The sequence below is a fragment of the Chanodichthys erythropterus genome, chromosome 24 (genome assembly GCF_024489055.1).
Source record: "Chanodichthys erythropterus isolate Z2021 chromosome 24, ASM2448905v1, whole genome shotgun sequence".
NCBI classification, from domain to species: Eukaryota; Metazoa; Chordata; class Actinopteri; order Cypriniformes; family Xenocyprididae; genus Chanodichthys; species Chanodichthys erythropterus.
Window position 1 is genome coordinate 26935237 of NC_090244.1, and position 18858 is coordinate 26954094.

Below are 18858 nucleotides of genomic sequence, written 5' to 3' on the forward strand. Positions count from 1 at the left end.
AAGACACTGCAGAGAACAGAGAGCACGTGGTAGAAGGGAGAAAATATTTTCCACACTTTGGAATGCCATATTACATGTAACAAGTTGTGCCTGTGTCAACCCGCACATGATGAGCATCAGCTCTGCTTGTTTGCGACCCAATGCTACTTTGCACTGCTCTTGGTAGATTGCGTTGGTCATTTTGTAAATGATTTGACTGTGTCTGTGTTCTTTAATTTGTGCGTCAGCAGTAGATTACGCGCAAAACTTGCCACTCCCATCGGCGCATTTGTGGAATTGCACTCTCGCGCTAATTTGCCCCGTTTAGTAAATCTATCACAAAGTGTGAACATGCATTTACTCATCTCACTTGCACGGAAACATTCAGTATTCCTCAAAATGAATAAAAACAGTGAAATGCAATCTCAGAATTTAACGCAAATCTGTAATAATTAACTATAATAAATTACACAAATATATTTTATGCATTTAATTTCACTTTATTAACCAATTTCTTTGCTGCTGAAAAGTTTGTTTGAGCTGCGCCCTCTACTGTACAGGCATAAATATACATTTCCTTCTGCCTGAGGCTTATTCATTTCACTTTTGGTGTGAAAGGGCCTGTACATTTGCCAAAAACTTTACTTTTTTTTGTTGTTATTTAAAAAAACAAACAAGCAAGCCCAGCCCAGGTGAGAAAAAGTAACGTAAAAGTAATGTAACACATTAATTTTAATAAAAAGTAACTGAGTAATTCAAGTAGTTAAGGAGTATCGCAATATTGTAATGCATTAATTTTAAAAGTAACTTTCCCCAACACTACAGGTGAGCAGATGAGCCCAGAACGCAACATGCTAAATGGTTTTCTTTGGAACGAGAAACTGCGTGTTGTGTTTATATTGTAGGTTCATCTGCTTGCATCATCAACTGAATGATCAACAGAATGATTATTCAGTGAATAAAGCACATTCGAGTCTTTCTCTTACACATACTGTACTTCCCTGTTCATTATAATGGCAAATACTCATGTCAGTCTTCAAATCTTCCTCAATTGAAAGTTATATGGTTTGGAATGACATGAGTGAGTAAATAATGAGAGAATTTAAATTTTTGCGTGAGCTATTAGCAAAACTCAAACTTAAACAGAATAATAGAATATTAGAAGAAATACATCTTTTTGAAGAATAATTATGCTCAGTGCTTTACTTTAATTCACTTTTGGTTTCTAAGCAGATTACAACTAAATAGTGTTCTTTGGAAATAGCTAATTCATTCATTCATAAAGAAAAAGGGAATTTATTTCATTTATAATTCAGTTCTGCTCAGTCAGTCTGCAGTACATACTAAAATTATTTTTAGCATGTTGTGAGTTTAGTTGGCAACACAAACACACATTCATTATTTCACCCCACTTTTGATTAACTCATTCACCTCTAAAACCACACACACACACGCACACACACACACTCAACCCTTAAGAGTTTACTGTGTTTTCAGTGTCCTCTGCAAACAGTACAAGTCATTATAATCAAATGCATTAATAGACAATGAGACACACTGCCTCAGTGAGCCTAATGATATATTTTGCATGGTTGTCTGTTTTCAAAAAAACATGATTTTATTAAATGCCACTGTGATGTAAACAAGTTATTTTTGCCTGTCGCTTCTCCGCAGCTTGTGTTGCTGTGAACAATGATGTGTTGACCTAAGCCGGTTACCTTATACATGAGGAATTTTCCTCTGCTCTTTGATGGTGCGTGAACATGACTATTACTGTCCACCTGATATTTTGATTCATGGTTCTTCCGTGCAGCACACAAATACATAAATACATATGTCATTTTGGTTTTGTGTGATAGAGGTGTGTGTGTTTGTGTGAACAGGAGCACACCAGGTGCTGTACTGCACTCATATGAGTCATGTTTTATAGTCATTAGATATGAAGGGCTGTGCAGGAGCGCTATTATCCGTGGCCTAGGGTCCTTAGCAACAGACTTGATATGGACAAATGACACCTTCACTTCTTAAAAACACAAACACAGCATGCCAGCACTGTCTCACACAAATATTTACACAATGTATGTGCATAATTATCTGCCTCAAAAACAATTGGTTTTCTTTAAAGCTATGAAAACTTTTAAACATAATTTACAGGTCATTTTCTGGTTGTACTTTTGTTCTGAAAAAGACCTTAACTTAGACCTTATGCACCAGAGAAACGAGCACGCAGCCATCTTTAAAACTGGGTGTTTGATCTTCTGTTTTTTCGGTAGCTCTGTATGGCTGTGTCCCATCCATCCAAGGACTTTTCCACAACTTTTTTTTTTTTTTTTTACATTTGTATAATGTTTTTTTACACATGTATCCGTACCAAACTGTCACGGTATGGACATTACGATTCGGTGCATACAGTCAGGCAACAAATACAGTCGGCCACAGGTGATCCACACTCCAATCCAGAAGGGGGCGTGCGCGGTAATGCAACACTGTTTGCTAACCTCCACAGCAGGAAGAGCAGAAGAAGAACATACGATCTAATCTCTCAACCAGTGTTTCAGCCAAGGAAAGACATCAATAATATCTCACTTAGCATTACATTTACCTCAGGAAAGTCATTTATTGTCCACAGCATGTTAGTTCACAAGAGAAATAAACTCTAGAGGGATCATTTTACTAAATATTTGCACTATATTAGCTTATATATTCATTACTTTATCTGTTAGTAATGTCTTTTTTAATATGTTTAAATAAATTTGTCATGAAAACAAGTTATGACAGTAACCTTGTAAATGATTCTATTTAAAAAATGAATGTTGTTAATTGTAACCTTTAATATTACTGTAATGTGCAAGAAAAGGCTCCCTGTATATAGTTTACAGCAATAGCTGAGATAGATTTTTTTTAAATCTTAAATATTTATTCAAAGGCAGAGACATAATTTGTTCAATAAACCACTGTTTAATAAAACAAGAAGAAAGAAGCAATTTTATGTTTATACTAGATTTCTTCCCCCTGCTGTACTGAACTCGTACCGAACTGTGACTTCAATACCAAGGTACGTACTGAACCGTCATGTTTGGGTACTGTTACACCCATAATTAGTATTATTATATATATGAGTAAGTCGAAACCTAGTACTTACGTTTGAAAGTGTAATTCAGCAATTTCTTTAAAAAAATCCTGTCCTCACCGGTGTGCAATGAACTCTGGGCAGCGCTGCTTCAAGTCGAACAAGTCTGCTGCGTGTGATTTTTTCCCCAAAACCAGTTCAGCGGAAATCCCGCCCTGGAGCTGATTCTAAACATCCCCAACCTACCCGTCACTGTAACCCAGTGGCGTGCACAAGGGGAGGGGGGCTTGAGCCCCTGCCCCTTTGATCGCGAAAGTGAAAGTGCCCTTTAGGCCAGAACACACCAAGCCGACGCCGACGAACTAGTGGCGCCGAAAGCAGACTGCGGGGTTGGCTCACTTCGGCAGCATCTGTGTCCAAAGTTGCCCTGACACACCAAACCGACGCTCGACAGCCGACTGCCAAGTAGCACATCAGTTCTGCGCCTGCATGAGATGAAATACCTTTCCGAACCAGCAGGCGGCAGTAGCTGAACAGCCAATCAGAGACGATCAGATGGCTCGACGGAAAGAAGAGCTCCAACGGCAATTCAACATTTCGAATCAGCTGAAAAAAAGCCGCGAGGACCAACTTCAGCCGACGGTGCGGAACACACTGAGAAAACATAGTCGGCCGACGAAGAAAAACTGCCCGACAACCGACCATTGGCTTGGTGTGTTCCTGCCTTTTGCGGTCGCATACAACCCCCCCCCGGAATACGATTTCTACCGTGAGAGAACAATCGAACCCATACCCCCACGGAATGAGATTTTGAGCGAGGGAGAAACTCACAACAACACAAAACCACCCCACGCTTTGCGCCCCAGCCCTCACGGAGGTCTGCTGTAACCTCAGCCAATGAAACTGGTTGCAGGGTGCGGATTTCTGCTAAGCCGTTTGGGGAAATAACTCACGCGGCTGGCTAATCCTATTGCTCTTGAATCGCTCTCGTGGTACTTTGAAGTCATACGTCATAGTCACAAGGTGTTGACACTGTCTCAAGTCGGACAAATTTTCATATCGGCATGCACTGCACCAAGTCAGCCGCTGATCTGTCTGTGCAGCACTGCATCAAGTTGAACAAGCCTACTATCAACGCCTAAATAAATCTGCAGCAGTCATCTGGTACAAGGAGGAGCTCTCAGAATTTTTCCATCTTATAAGCTTTAGGAAGTGAACGCATTTTACAAGCTGAAATCTCGTAATTAAGGTACAACATGGTGTGAATGTATCTAATGTTCCCAGAACTTTGGCTAACGTTCTGACAAACGTAGCATTAATAAAATGTTCATTTAAAGTTGCTCGATCTTTAATAGTGTTCTCAGGACAAAAAACATTATACATCATTCATGGAATGTTATTTCATCTAACATTTTTAAATGCGACTACTTTCAGAACGTTTCAAGAACATTCAAAAGTAGCTTTCCAATTATGTTTGCAAAACAATGAAAGGATGGTTAGTTTTTAAAACAAAAATAGATGCTTTCATGGATGTTCAGAGAACATTCATTAATACAGGTTTTCATACAGGAACAATAGCAAAACATTCTGAGAACATATTTTTGTTAGCTTATGTTCATCTAAAAGGAAACGGTCTCATTCTCACTCCAAAAATGTATTTCTTTATTAGTTTGACTTTTCACTCCAAATCACTCTTTTTTGGTAATGCGCTGATATACGTGAACAATATTCTGAAGGCGTTTACATGCTACAAAATTTTGAATAAAATTTATAGCTGTTATAGCTGCAAATGATGGGCCAACTCCATATTAAACCCTACTGATTAAAGCTGCTGTCCGCGATTTTTGGCCCTCTAGCGGTTAATAAACAAAACTGCACGCATCTTGCGGAGGAACATTCTAGGCGGAGCTACTTTTCTCAGTGTATGTCTATGGCGAGTCACAAAGTCATACTCTGCGGCGAGTCCTACCAGTCCGGTCTGAAATAGTCCGAATATAAACACTTATTATAAGTGTACCATAATGATTCAGGATAAGACAAAACCACGGTTTGGAAAATGGATTCATGTTGTATATTCTCATTATATAATTTTTATTAATTTTTAACACAAAAAAGTTGCAGACTGCAGCTTTAAGTACTCACTTTTGTGGCCAGCGGTTTATACATTAATGGCTGTGTGCTGAGTTATTTTGAGGGGACAGCAAATTATACAAGCTGTACACTCACTACTTTACATTGTAGCAAAGTGTCATTTCTCCAGTGTTGTCACGTGAAAAGATATAATAAAATATTTACAAAAATGTGAGGGTATACTCACTTCTGTGAGAAACTGTATATGTAAATGTATATATTTAAATTGTGTTTGGCATTCTGATATTCTAAATTCCAATATTAATCAGAATTTTCATGTGTAAATTTGGTCAGCGGTCAATGTTTTCTTTAAATTGTGTCTTTTTTTTTTTTTTTTTGATATACTTGCATTTTTTTTTTTTATATAATTTTTATTTATCAATATACTGTTATATCCATTGGTATTTATTTGTACATTTAAGTGTTCTTTTTATTTGTCATTCTGCGCTCTTTCCTATTCCAAGTTCTCTTCTGGAGTTTATGTGTGGATTGATGCCTGTCACTGTTATTTTGTCTGGGTTTTTCTTTCATCTTTTCTTCTCTCTTCCTCAACATCCTGTGAAGATTGAGCTACTTAGACAGTTCACAAAGCATAAGATGACAGATGGAATAATTTTCACAGTGTTAAAAGACAAGAGAGAAATACATTCATTCCCTAACACCTAAAACCTTTTTGTTTTTTTAGCACATCCAGGTCTTTCTGTAAAGAATACTTTGAACAGCATTAGTACATAATACTACTACAAGGATCACAAAAAATATCTCTTTAGTATCATTTTTTTCTTCTAAAAGATCAAATTTTTGCTTCAGTCTCAAATTGTGCTCATTTTTGCCAGACACCAAAAACTATGATCACAAATCAGAGTTCTCAACATGAACTCAAACATTTCTCATTAATTCTCAGTATGCACAGAGCTCTATATGTCAGCAAGTGTCTCATTTGTGTCTATTTTGATAGCTTTTGGGGAATTTAACAAACTGTGAACACTTGTGCTATGAAAGAGCAATAACATTTTCCTCACTGATTGATTGTTTTTTTATGGCTCTCAATCGTTCACCAAAGGGTAAATGTTCCAAGTTTGATCAAGGCCAAATATCCTATAGAAATGTTTTTATGGATGGCCTTGGAGATGGGTAAAACTTGCGAGGTTTTGCTCTGTTCATTTTTGTTTTTACGAGAGCAAATTTCAGTGTTTCTCCATCACTGACGGGGTATTGTCTGACATCTGCATAAATGTAGTGCATATTTATGATGTGTCAGCTGTGTTTGTCAGGCTGGACCTCACGGCGCGCTAAATCCAGACCCTAAAGCTGCCAGCGCTGAGGTGCGACTTCAGGATTGACAAGTCTGTGAGTGACAGAATGAATATTTCTTCAGGAATATCAGCTTCAACGGATTACTTAAAAACAATCCCATGTTTTTACTGCCTCCATGTTTCCACGCGACACACTCCGCTGCTTCGATCCTAAAGAATGAGAGGTTGTATAAATGAGAAATAAAACCTTAAAACTGAATATGCTTGTGTGTTCTTTGAGAAAGTGTTTTTCACCATCAGCTGTGGACTTCCTCAGGTCAAACTGGCCAGAAAATGAATAGGATTGAAATAAAGAGCTCAAGTCAGGTCAGTGAGGGATTGACAGATAGCTTACATGACAATTTAAATTGATATTTTTATAGTATTTGAGTTTTATCAAAAAATATGGGATGTTTTACAGTGAGACCAGATACCACAAAACATCTTACGGTTTGTCTTATTGATGTGTGTACTGTTTTTTTTCCCCATTATAAAATGATGTCACTTCATCCTAAAGATGATGTCATTGAAGAACTGGCTTTTGTCAGTTAAACGGATACAAGAATAAGAAGATGAAAAGAAGGACACCGGATTCAGTAAAATCGATCCCCAAGTTAACATGTTTTGTTTTAAACATTTTATGAAAGGAAAAAAAGGGTTAACATTAAAATGTAAATTATTTAAAATCTATTTTAAATATAACCCTACAGTTCTTAAGTGCTTTGTAATCATTAAACACAAATTAATATAATTTGAGTCTTTTAAAAAAATTTGAGAATAATATTTATCCAATATACACAAAAAAGTTTGGAGTCAGTATTATTTTCTTTTTGTTGAAAGAAATTAATAATTTCAGGTGTTCATTAAATTGATCAAAAGTGACAGTAATGACATTTATAATGTTACAAAAGATTTCTATTGAATAAATTCTGGTTTTATGAAGTTTCTGTTCATCAAATAATCCCGATGAAAAAATAAATTAGCATATCAGAATGATTTGTGAAGGATCATGTGACACTGAAGACTGGAGTAATGATGCTGAAAATTCAGCTTTTGATCACAGGAATAAATTTCATTTTAACATATATTCACATAGAAAACAGTTATTTTAAATTGTAATAATATTTTACAATATTTCTGTTTTTACTGTATTTTTGATAAAATAACTACAGGCTTCACTCTAAAAACAGTGGGTTAAAAACAACCCATTTTGGGTTTCCACCGTAACGGCACTGGATCTCGTGCCGGAGATGGCTCACGTTCGGCGGGGAAATAGATAACTTAAGACCGCCGCTTTTGTTTCACTCGTAGCCGAAAAATGCTGTAACTGACTCTATAAATAATCAGTGTACAATTCCGAGAACATATTTATATTCTGTATCTTTTTGAATAAAATCATAAAATTGTATGCAAGCATCAGGCGTTCCCATCACGTGAAAAGACCGACGCGACACTCAAGCCCTGTTTGCTCCGCCAGTGACTTTTTCGCTGCATGTCACTAGTCTCTGTACTGTGGAGTTGCTTGTGGGGGTTCCTCGTGCTGTCGCTTTAATTTCATTGGTAGACTGTACGTCTGATCATATGTATAGAAAATGCAATCACAAATGATATACAAAACTATGAAATCATTCTAATTTGACTAGGAATTAGGCTTAAAATAATTAAAAGTAACATTCTGCTGTTGTAGAGTGTGTGACTGCAGAGCTCAGTCCATTAAATCATTAACTAGATTAACAATCGATCTATCAACAAATTACCCAGATAGCATAATCGACCCGAGCTCGGCTGACCCCCGGCACCTGAGGCTCACACTCTGCATCGGAACTCCATAACGTCTGACCCAGGATCTTTGTAACACAAAAAACTACCCAAACACTGGGTTGTTACGTCTGACCCAGGATCTTTGTAACATAAAAACTACCCAAACACTGGGTTGTTACGTCTGACCCAGGATCTTTGTAACATAAAAACTACCCAAACACTGGGTTGTTACGTCTGACCCAGGATCTTTGTAACACAAAAACTACCCAAACACTGGGTTGTTACGTCTGACCCAGGATCTTTGTAACATAAAAACTACCCAAACACTGGGTTGTTACGTCTGACCCAGGATCTTTGTAACATAAAAACTACCCAAACACTGGGTTGTTACGTCTGACCCAGGATCTTTGTAACACAAAAACTACCCAAACACTGGATTGTTACTTCTGACCCAGGATCTTTGTAACACAAAAACTACCCAAACACTGGGTTTTTACGTCTGACCCAGGATCTAGGTAACACAAAAACTACCCAAACACTGGGTTGTTACGTCTGACCCAGGATCTAGCTAACACAAAAACTACCCAAACACTGGGTTGTTACGTCTGACCCAGGATCTAAGTAACACAAAAACTACCCAAACACTTGGTTGTTATGTCTCAGGTTACGTATGTAACCATGGTTCCCTGAGAACAGGGAACGAGACTCTGCGCTGACTGCGCTATGGGGAACGTCCTCCGTGACCCGTGCTCGAAATGCCAAAAATCACCACACTCCAATCCTATTGGCCGGCGACAGCCTATCACGTCAGACGGCGTGAACCGTGACGTATAAAGGGAGCGCCTGGGCAAACAGCCGACATCTTCTTGTCTTTGAGCGACTGTAGCAGGCATCCCGCAGCATGGCATGAAAGCGCAGAGTCTCGTTCCCTGTTCTCAGGGAACCATGGTTACATACGTAAAAAGGGAAACGGGAAAAAAGGGAACTTCTACTCTGCGCTGACTGCGCTATGGGGAACGATATACCCACGCCGCCCATGCTAGAGGAGAATGCCAGTTCAAATGTCTGGACACACATCCGGCAGTTCCAGCGAAAAACCGGGGGCAGAACTCCAAGGCTGTCAGTGACAGCATTCCCTACGGCCAACAGCCCAAGCTGAGCCTAAAAGAGGCCTTCCGAAAAAAGCCTACCAAGGCTGCTTGAGCATCTGGAACCAACAGCCCGAGAGGGGGTGGTCACTTTAAGGAAATGTGGCCAAGGAACCACAGGAACCTCGGCCAGTCACTCGGGGGAAAAATCCATCCCGCTGCCACCAAGGAGGCCTAGCCAGATCCAGCGAAGCTAAATCTGGCCTAGCCAACCCTATCTGATATACAGAATCTCCAAGCGGAAACTCCAGAGAGGAGAGCAGGAAAGAGCGACTGCGAAAGGGCAGTAAGCAACTCAAACCCACACGCAGAGAATGGCATCCTGGAGAGCGGAACTCAGCTAAACACTCTGGACCCTCGTATGAGGGGAGTACAACCACTCATCCAAGGATCTACTCAGCCGTTAACAAGGTGCTGAGGAGGCTGTGTGCTTAAGACCCCTGACCCAGGGGAGCACAAACCAGCCTGGGGGCCGGTCTAACGGGAGACTTCATAGAAGTCTACAACCATACCAGCTTAGGGAGCTAAGCACAATTACGCAGTTAACCCCGAAGGGAAGTACAAAGCTCAACCTAACAGACAGACCGTAAAGTGGGTACATAGTCATGGAGGCCGGGAAAAGGGCCTACAACATAACCAGAGTTCACTAGAGAACTTTAACTGAATGCAGACGGCGGTAGCCCAGGATGGCCTGTAGGGCCACACCCTATTGCATATCAAGGTGGAGCAAACACCAAGACATAACAGCTGCAAGTGTCCACGAGACAGCCCATCCAACACAAACCAACAAGCAGTGCACTCGGTGAAGTACCTTCTACTCTTTAAACAAGAGGAGCACAACATACGCCATCATGCACTAAGGAAAGGCCCTGTGGGCCTATAATCCCAGCAGGTACGTGGCATCAGCTCGTGGCAGTGTTATTTGCTTTCAAAGGTCAGCATGCTCCACAGGAGGCCTTTACGACCTACCCGTCACACGCGACATCAGCCAGCGGCCACTAAAATTCTGGGAGCAAAAATAGAACCTGTTAAATAGACAGAGAAAATATTTTAGCTCGACTAGAGCTAAAGGGAATAAACGCACAAAATACTCAGTAAAAACAACTTTTACTCTCAGCGAGAGGAGTACCAAGCTAAACTCCGACATGCTAGCAAAGGAAGGCCTGAAACGGCCTGTAACCTTAAAAGTGTTCGGCGATAGCTAGTGCGTTAATATAACACCCAAGGGGTATGAGACATACAGAAACCCATACAAGCAGTGCCAACATGCTAGATAAAACATGAAAGGAGGCCCCAACGGGGGCCAACGACTTCCATAAACATCTTGCAACAACAGAGTAACGTATGACTCATCATGGAATGATGCCCGTACACAACCAGCGTAGCTGGGCCAACAGGAAGCTATAAAAGAGGCCTGGAGAGGCCTGCTATTTAAAAAACCATGTGGCTCTAGCCCGTGGTCATGACAGGGCCCTAGCTACCAGGAGGGGCCAGTATAACCTAAAATGACAAATTTAAGGGAACTAGCTACACAACCTGAGCCTAGGCATACACATTCCAGCAGGCAATGTTAATCATGCTAAACAGCGTGAGCGTAACGAGCATCGTAAACCAACAGCGCTGTATCCAAACAAGCTGCATACAGAGAGGCTAAAAACAAATAGCCAACAATCAAACAGCAATGAATCCCAGATGCTGTGGTGCGAACGACCGTGAGAAGTCGGGTAAACAAAATTCCCAACACTCACACTGAGTGTGCGATCCAACAGGTGATGCACTCAGTGAAACACAAACCCTAACCGGGGAGTACAACAACAACACCGTGTTCAAATATAGAGGCTGGAAAAAACCTGCTATCATAGAGAACAGGTGTAACCTGTGGCAGCACAAACACGCTCACATAACACGCCTGCAAAAACATACGAAGGGGAAATATGGGCAAAAATACGGCCAGCAACTTCCTCAGAAGGAGGCCAGAACTAGGAACTATACAACCACAGGGGAATAGTCATGACAGGGTGATGTAAACAAACATACACCTAACCTAGTTCTAGCCTAGCCGCTAGCTAAGGACTATATGTAGACCACACTACACTCGGGCTACAAATTCCTAAACACACAGAGAAAGCAGCGCGAGCGACAGCATTAGGCGGCCGAAAAACTGGCCAACACATAACTGACGATAGCGAAAGCTAGTTCTAGCTATACACAGTATCAGCCGAGAAACTACACCAACGCTAAACAACAAAGCGGCCATAAAGGGCCTGCCTGTAACAGTCAGCCTAACATACAGTTATTTGCCAAAAATAACCCGATAAAACATGAACAGATGACAACTATATGCACGGGAAGCTATACAGGCAAAGCAAGGTCTACATAAAGAATGAAAAAATGGACCTGGCTTACCTCCTGCGGCTCGTAGAATGCAGATTCCTCCCCGATACGTCACACGGAGGGGAAAATCCAAAGTTCCAAAGCCCAAAAGCACTTTCACTATCAAGCCAGACGGGGGGCCGTCAGAAAAATATTCATCATAGGCCCACCACATCAGCCCGACTGTAAAGCCCGCAGCATATAGATGTCACAAAACGCTACCGGGAGGCGAAGGAAGAGCGAGGACGAGAAAAAGCCCTCACGAGAGAGGGGATCTGAGCGGGATGCAAGATCTATACGCCGCGGAGCGCGTCTTCGCCTCCCTGAACTTCTCAATCACCGCCTGCACGGAGGTGCCAAAAAGTTCAGTGGGCGAAACCCAGGCATCGAGGAGAAAAAGTTTCTCTTTCTCCCCGATGTCCGCACAGTTGAGCCACAGATGCCACTCAGTGGCCACCATGCCCGCCATAGATCGACCGATCGAGGCGGCAGTTTGTTTGGTGGCCCTCAGAGCGAGATCCGTAGTCCGACGCAACTCCGCGACCGCCTCAGCGGAAAGACCTTGACCCTGATCAAAATCCGTAAGCAGATCAGCCTGATACGCCAGAAGCACTGACATAGTGTGCAACGCCGCACCAGCCTGACCTGCAGTGGCGTAAGCCCTGCCATTCAAACGTGACTCCACCTTCAACGCTTTGGATGGCAGTGCCGGAGCTTTCAGTGTCAGTGCACTCCCTGTAGTCAGCTAGCTGATACTGATGCTGATGGATTTGGGCCGAGTACGGGTTCTTCTTGCTGAGATCGAGAAGGCATGGAAGGTTCGCTGGAGTTGCCGGGTTATGAGTAGAGAGAAAACGATCGTCTAACCTGCTGCGAGCGGGTTCCCTCCTCACGCGCTCCCAGGGCAGCTGCAGTCTGCTCGAGGCGCGTTCCATAACCTCCAGCAACTCAGAAAACGCCGCGCAGGGAGGCCTAGCAGGAGCCGCATGCTAGCCTGCTTCTCCCACCTCGGCCATCTCCTGCTCCCCGGGGCCTTGAGCCAAGAGAGCACTTGCTCCTGGGTCTGAGGATGTTAATGATACAACATCATCGTCATCCGCCAGAAGCGCGTCCTCGTCAGCCGCTTCAGCTTGAGAAAGATTGACACCCCTCTCAAATTCCTCAGTGAGCTCCACCTGCGAGCCTCATGATTTCAATCGCCGCTGAGCCTCAGCACGAGCGGGGCCGGAACCACCAGGCAGCGGTGGTGGCACCTCTCCTCTCGAGAAGAGGGCCAAACGAGAACGGAGCGTTCTCATAGGAAAACGCTCACAGTTAGCACAGGCAGCACCCTTGAGTACTGTCCGTGCGTGCTCCTCGCCCAGACAGAAAACGCACAAGTTGTGTGTGTCCTCCAGTGTCAGAAACCTGGGACAAGGATCAGCACACTTCCTGAATGACTTAGCAGACATACTAACTTTGGCAGAGTGAAAAAGGCACGAGCAAAAGCAGTCGCGAAAAGACAAGAGGATGTCGGCTGTTTCCCCAGGTGCTCCCTTTATACGTCACGGTTTGCGCCGTTTGACGTGATAGGCTGTCGCCGGCCAATAGGATTGGAGTGTGGTGATTTTTGGCATTTCGAGCACGGGTCACGGAGGACGTTCCCCATAGCGCAGTCAGCGCTGAGTAGAAGTTCCCTTTCGGAAGGGAACTACCCAAACACTGGGTTGTTACGTCTGACCCAGGATCCTTGTAACACAAAAACTACCCAAACACTGGGTTGTTATGTCTGACCCAGGATCTTTGTAACACAAAAACTACCCAAACACTGGGTTGTTACGTCTGACCCAGGATCTAGGTAACACAAAAAGTACCCAAACACTGGGTTGTTACGTCTGACCCAGGGTCTTTGTAACACAAAAACTACCCAAACACTGGATTGTTACTTCAGGATCTTTGTAACACAAAAACTACCCAAACACTGGATTGTTACTTCAGGATCTTTGTAACACAAAAACTACCCAAACACTGGATTGTTACTTCTGACCCAGGATCTTTGTAACACAAAAACTACCCAAACACTGTGTTGTTACATCTGACCCAGGATCTTTGTAACACAAAAACTACACTGGGTTGTTACGTCTGACCCAGGATCTAGGTAACACAAAAAGTACCCAAACACTGGGTTTGTTACGTCTGACCCAGGATCTTTGTAACACAAAAACTACCCAAACACTGGATTGTTACTTCTGACCCAGGATTTTTGTAACACAAAAACTACCCAAACACTGTGTTGTTACATCTGACCCAGGATCTTTGTAACACAAAAACTACCCAAACACTTGATTGTTACTTCTGACCCAGGATCTTTGTAACACAAAAACTACCCAAACACTGGATTGTTACTTCTGACCCAGGATCTTTGTAACACAAAAACTACCCAAACACTGGTTTGTTACGTCTGACCCAGGATCTTTGTAACACAAAAACTACCCAAACACTGGGTTGTTACGTCTGACTCAGGATCTTGGTAACACAAAAACTACCCAAACACTGGATTGTTATGTCTGACCCAGGATCTTTGTAACACAAAAACGACCCAAACACTGGGTTGTTACATCTGACCCAGGATCCTTGTAATACAAAAACTACCCAAACACTGGGTTGTTACGCCTGACCCAGGATCTAGGTAACACAAAAACTACCTGAATACTGGAAAAATACCCCCCCCCCCCCCAAAAAAAAATAAATAAATAAAAATAAACAAAACAAAACAAACAAAAAAACAAAAGGCTCAACCCAGGTCCCAGAACTTTGATAGACAAAATAACCCAATATTTTTTTGAGTTTTAGAGTGTTGATGAGCAGAAGAGACTTCTTTCATAAACATTAAAAAATCTTACTGATCCCAGACTTTTTAATGGTACAACGACATATGCAATGTAGTAAGAATGACCCATGCACAGGTTTTATTTACGCATTTTTACATGCATATTGTGTGCTTTATGACTTAACCGTTTAACCTGTGGTTATGCTTTTATAGTTTAATCCAATCCAATGGGATCCTATTTGGAGCCACTGGATGATCAACTTGCAACAACATAAGCATCACAGGCTGTTATGAAGCCGTGTTTGAGATGCTGAATGAGCCGCATGAGAGCAGCGTGTGGTCATATTTCAGACGGTGAGATCACACACTGACTCACGGCCTCTGTCTTTCATTGAAACTCAAAGCAGAAGTGCTGAGAGAGACTCACACACATTTCCCAGAAGCTCTGAATCATTTCCACAAAGATGATGATGGAGGTCGAATCAACACAGGTGTTCCCCAGCCATTGTATTCCTCCGTTAGACAATGTCTTGATGTTTAATCACTTATAATAAGAGAGTGCATAAATTCTCCCTGGATGACTCCATATACAGTAAGCATGACAACAAAGCAAATAATTCCATATAAGTACAATATCAGATGTTTATGAATGAATGAGGCCCATGTGCATCTTGCTTCTTCTAAGCTTTTGCACTTAACTTGGGTTTACATTTTTTTAAGGCCAGGTTAAGGACAATTTTCACCCTGGATGATGTTTCATCTGTATTTTAAGCATATTCGTATTTAGTTTAAATAAATAAATATGTTTTATTTATTTGTAGGTTTTAATTATAATTTTACAAATAAAAAAATAAAAAATAAAAGAAACCGCAGATGTACATGAGGCTTGTTTAACCCACTGATGATTATTATCTGCAACAACCAATCAAAAACTGCCTTAATGCATTCCTTATTAAATATTCATGAGTTTTGTACAGTCGCAGAAACTTTAAAACGCCGTGTTTGCCTGAGGAAAACGGTTAAATATGTCGAACGGTGGCGGTAAAAGCGTAAACTGGAGGTATGAAAGGCTTAATTGATTAGTTAATCAATTTATTTCGCTACATCTACATAGACAGAAGTTAAAACACGTCGCGTGCTGTTATTAACCTCATACATGTTGAAATAAGAAGTGTGAAATCTTGAATACAGTATAAAACACCGAACAAGGCAACACAAGATTACAGTTTTAAGAAAAGCTGGTGATTGGAAAACATTCTTGTTTATTTCTTCTCAGACGTTGAGTAGACTTTCGATATTAAATTCATACAGTAGGTTTATGAGTAATGCTGAATCATGTAAGATGATTAAGGTTGTCTGGCTCCAGCTCACTGCTGGTTATTGTGTGATTTGTATTATCACTTTAGTGTGCTCTAGATATTATAACCCTGTGGTATTTGAGCCCATTGGCAGGGCAGACTCTTTATGTCTGCTTCACATGCCTTTGAAGTTTGTTGGTGACACATCATGTGACATCAGTCCACCATTCTGCCCTATTTGGGGCATAAAACACATGAGCATATCCTGCCCAAGTCTATTGTCAACTTTTAACTAGCAGATTGCTGATTTTCATATTTTATGTCATTTTTAAAAGCACCACTTGAACAATGTTTTACTTAATACATGTGTTTTTTCCCCTTTTCAGTCAGGGATAGTTCACCCAAAAATGAGAATTATCCCATGATTTACTCACCCTCAAGCCATCCTAGGTGTATATGACTAATTTCCTTTAGACGAACACAATCAGAGATATATTTAAAAATATCCTTAGTCCTCCAAGGTTTATAACGGTTGTGAATGGAGGGTAACGTTTTGAAATAAAAAAAAAAATGCATCTATCCATAAAAAAGTCTAATCTGTACGACTCCAGTCACTGGGTTAATAAAGGCCTTCTGAAGTGAAGCGATGTGTTTTTGTAAGAAAAATATCCATATTTAAAACTTTATAAATTCAAATAACTAGCTTTCGGCGGATGACTGTACGCAGAATGCACAAGTCGATTAGTGGCGGAAGAGTATCCTGTACCTGTGATCTGACGCACAACGTAATGACGAAAACGGAGGCGCAGAGGATAGAGCAAAACAAATCACCGGTCACGGATTAGAAGTCTAAAATGCTAATTTTTTAAAGAGAAGCCATTATTTTTGGCTTCAAAAAGCGGCCCCCCATTCACAACCATTGTAAACCTTGGAGGAATAAGAATATTTTTAAATATATCTCCGATTGTGTTTGTCTGAAAGAAGATAGTCACCTAGGATGGCTAGAGGGCGAGTAAATTATGGGATCATTTTCATTTTTGGGTGAACTATCCCTTTAAAGGAACACTCCACTTTTTTTGAAAATAATATCATAATATCGTAATATCAATATGCGTAATATCATTGCGCCTGCTGCACACATTGTACAGCAGCAAAGTTCCTTGATTATTACGCCATAATGAGAATATAGTTCTTAGCCATATCAGCCTAGAAAATCACAACTTCATTTTCCGTCGGTCTTAGTACACGACGTAACTACAGAAGTGTCAAGTTTTAAATAGGAAATCTATTGAAACTCTTTGGTCATTTTTGAGCGAGATGCTAACGGTCTAATCAGATTCAATGAACTATGCTAAGCTATGCTAAAAGTGGTACCGCTAGACCCGGAGATTGGCTGAATGGATTCGAAAACTCTAGGGAGTTGGAAAATGAGCTTATTTTCAAAAAAGGTGGAGTGTTCCTTTAATGAGGAGATGAGGAAGCTCATCTGTTGTATTGCTACATCTGATTTAGATTTAGAAAATAACTATAAAATGTATGCATTAGCTATATTCTTTCTTTTTTTTCTTTTTTAAAGTATGCTTATTCATCGATCTATAGAAAATATCATGAATTTCACCAAAGCTTGATTACATTAGAAGCATCTGCAAAATCATCAAAGACATGCCCCCGGTTTCACAGACAAGGCTTAAAGGGTTAGTTCACCCAAAAATGAAAATAATGTCATGTATTACTCACCCTCATGCCGTTCCACACCCGTAAGACCTTCATTCATGTTCGGAACATAAATTAAACCACTGTTCTCACATGAACTGATTTAAATATGTTTTTAGTACGTTTATGGATCTTGAGAGAGGAAATGTAATTGCTCCCTATGCAGGCCTCACTGAGCCATCGGATTTCAACAAAAATATCTTAATTTGTGTTCTGAAGATTAACGATGGTTTTGAGTAAAAAATGACAGAATTTCTTCATTTTTGGGTGAACTAACCCTTTAAGCTAGTCCTAGACTAAAATGCATGTTTGAGCTGTTAATACTAAAATCTAGTATTTCTAAATTAACTGAAATATGTCAGTGCCATTGTTTTGTCTTAAGATGCACACCAGTAATGTTTCTTTCTAGTGTACATTTATAAATGATACTTACATTTAAATAATTGAACTAAGGCCTAATTCTGGTTTAGGCTAAGCCCTAAACCAGTCTGTGAAACTGGGCCTGTAAAAGCATGTGTACATAACTCTAGTGCTCCCTCTGCTGGTGAATGTGTATTAGACAATGGCACCAAAGCACTTATTTTCCTAACTTTCAAGGCCAACATTGCAAAATTGCATAACTGCAAATTTATAGTCATTTAATATATTTGAAAGCCATTATTTTCACAACTGAATAGGCTTAAATTGCAAATTATCTGTTTTTATCAATTAGGCTATTAATGACAATTTGCAGAATATGATCAATCTTTTAACAACTTTTAAATACTACTATTAATAATCAAAACAAAAATTACAATGCCTTTTGTATGTAAATTTGTCATTATTAGTGTCTTTGAGTAGGACGGAGAGATTGTTGTCATCTTCTACACTCAGATATGCTGTTTCGGTCTGTGTGATTCTCAGAGACCCGCAAGGATTGATGCTTTAGCTTCTTTTGGATCTATTATCATTGGGAAAAAGTGGTCAAATTTTAACTGTTTATTGAACTTCTGTATAAAATCTCACTGGCACAGTGTTGTTATTGTTAACTAAAAGTAAAACTACTGAAAATATTTTTCATTATTGAAATAAAGCTGATATAAAACAAACATTAGACTTAAACTGAAATGAGAAATGTTGACAACTAACTGAAATATGTTGAAGAACTAAAATTACTAAAACTAAAATGAAAAAAATATACAGTAGAAATATTAAAAATGAATAAAAAATTACAAAAGCACAATTCAAAATATAAATACTATAATAGTATGTAAATAATTCCATGACACTACACTTTTAATGA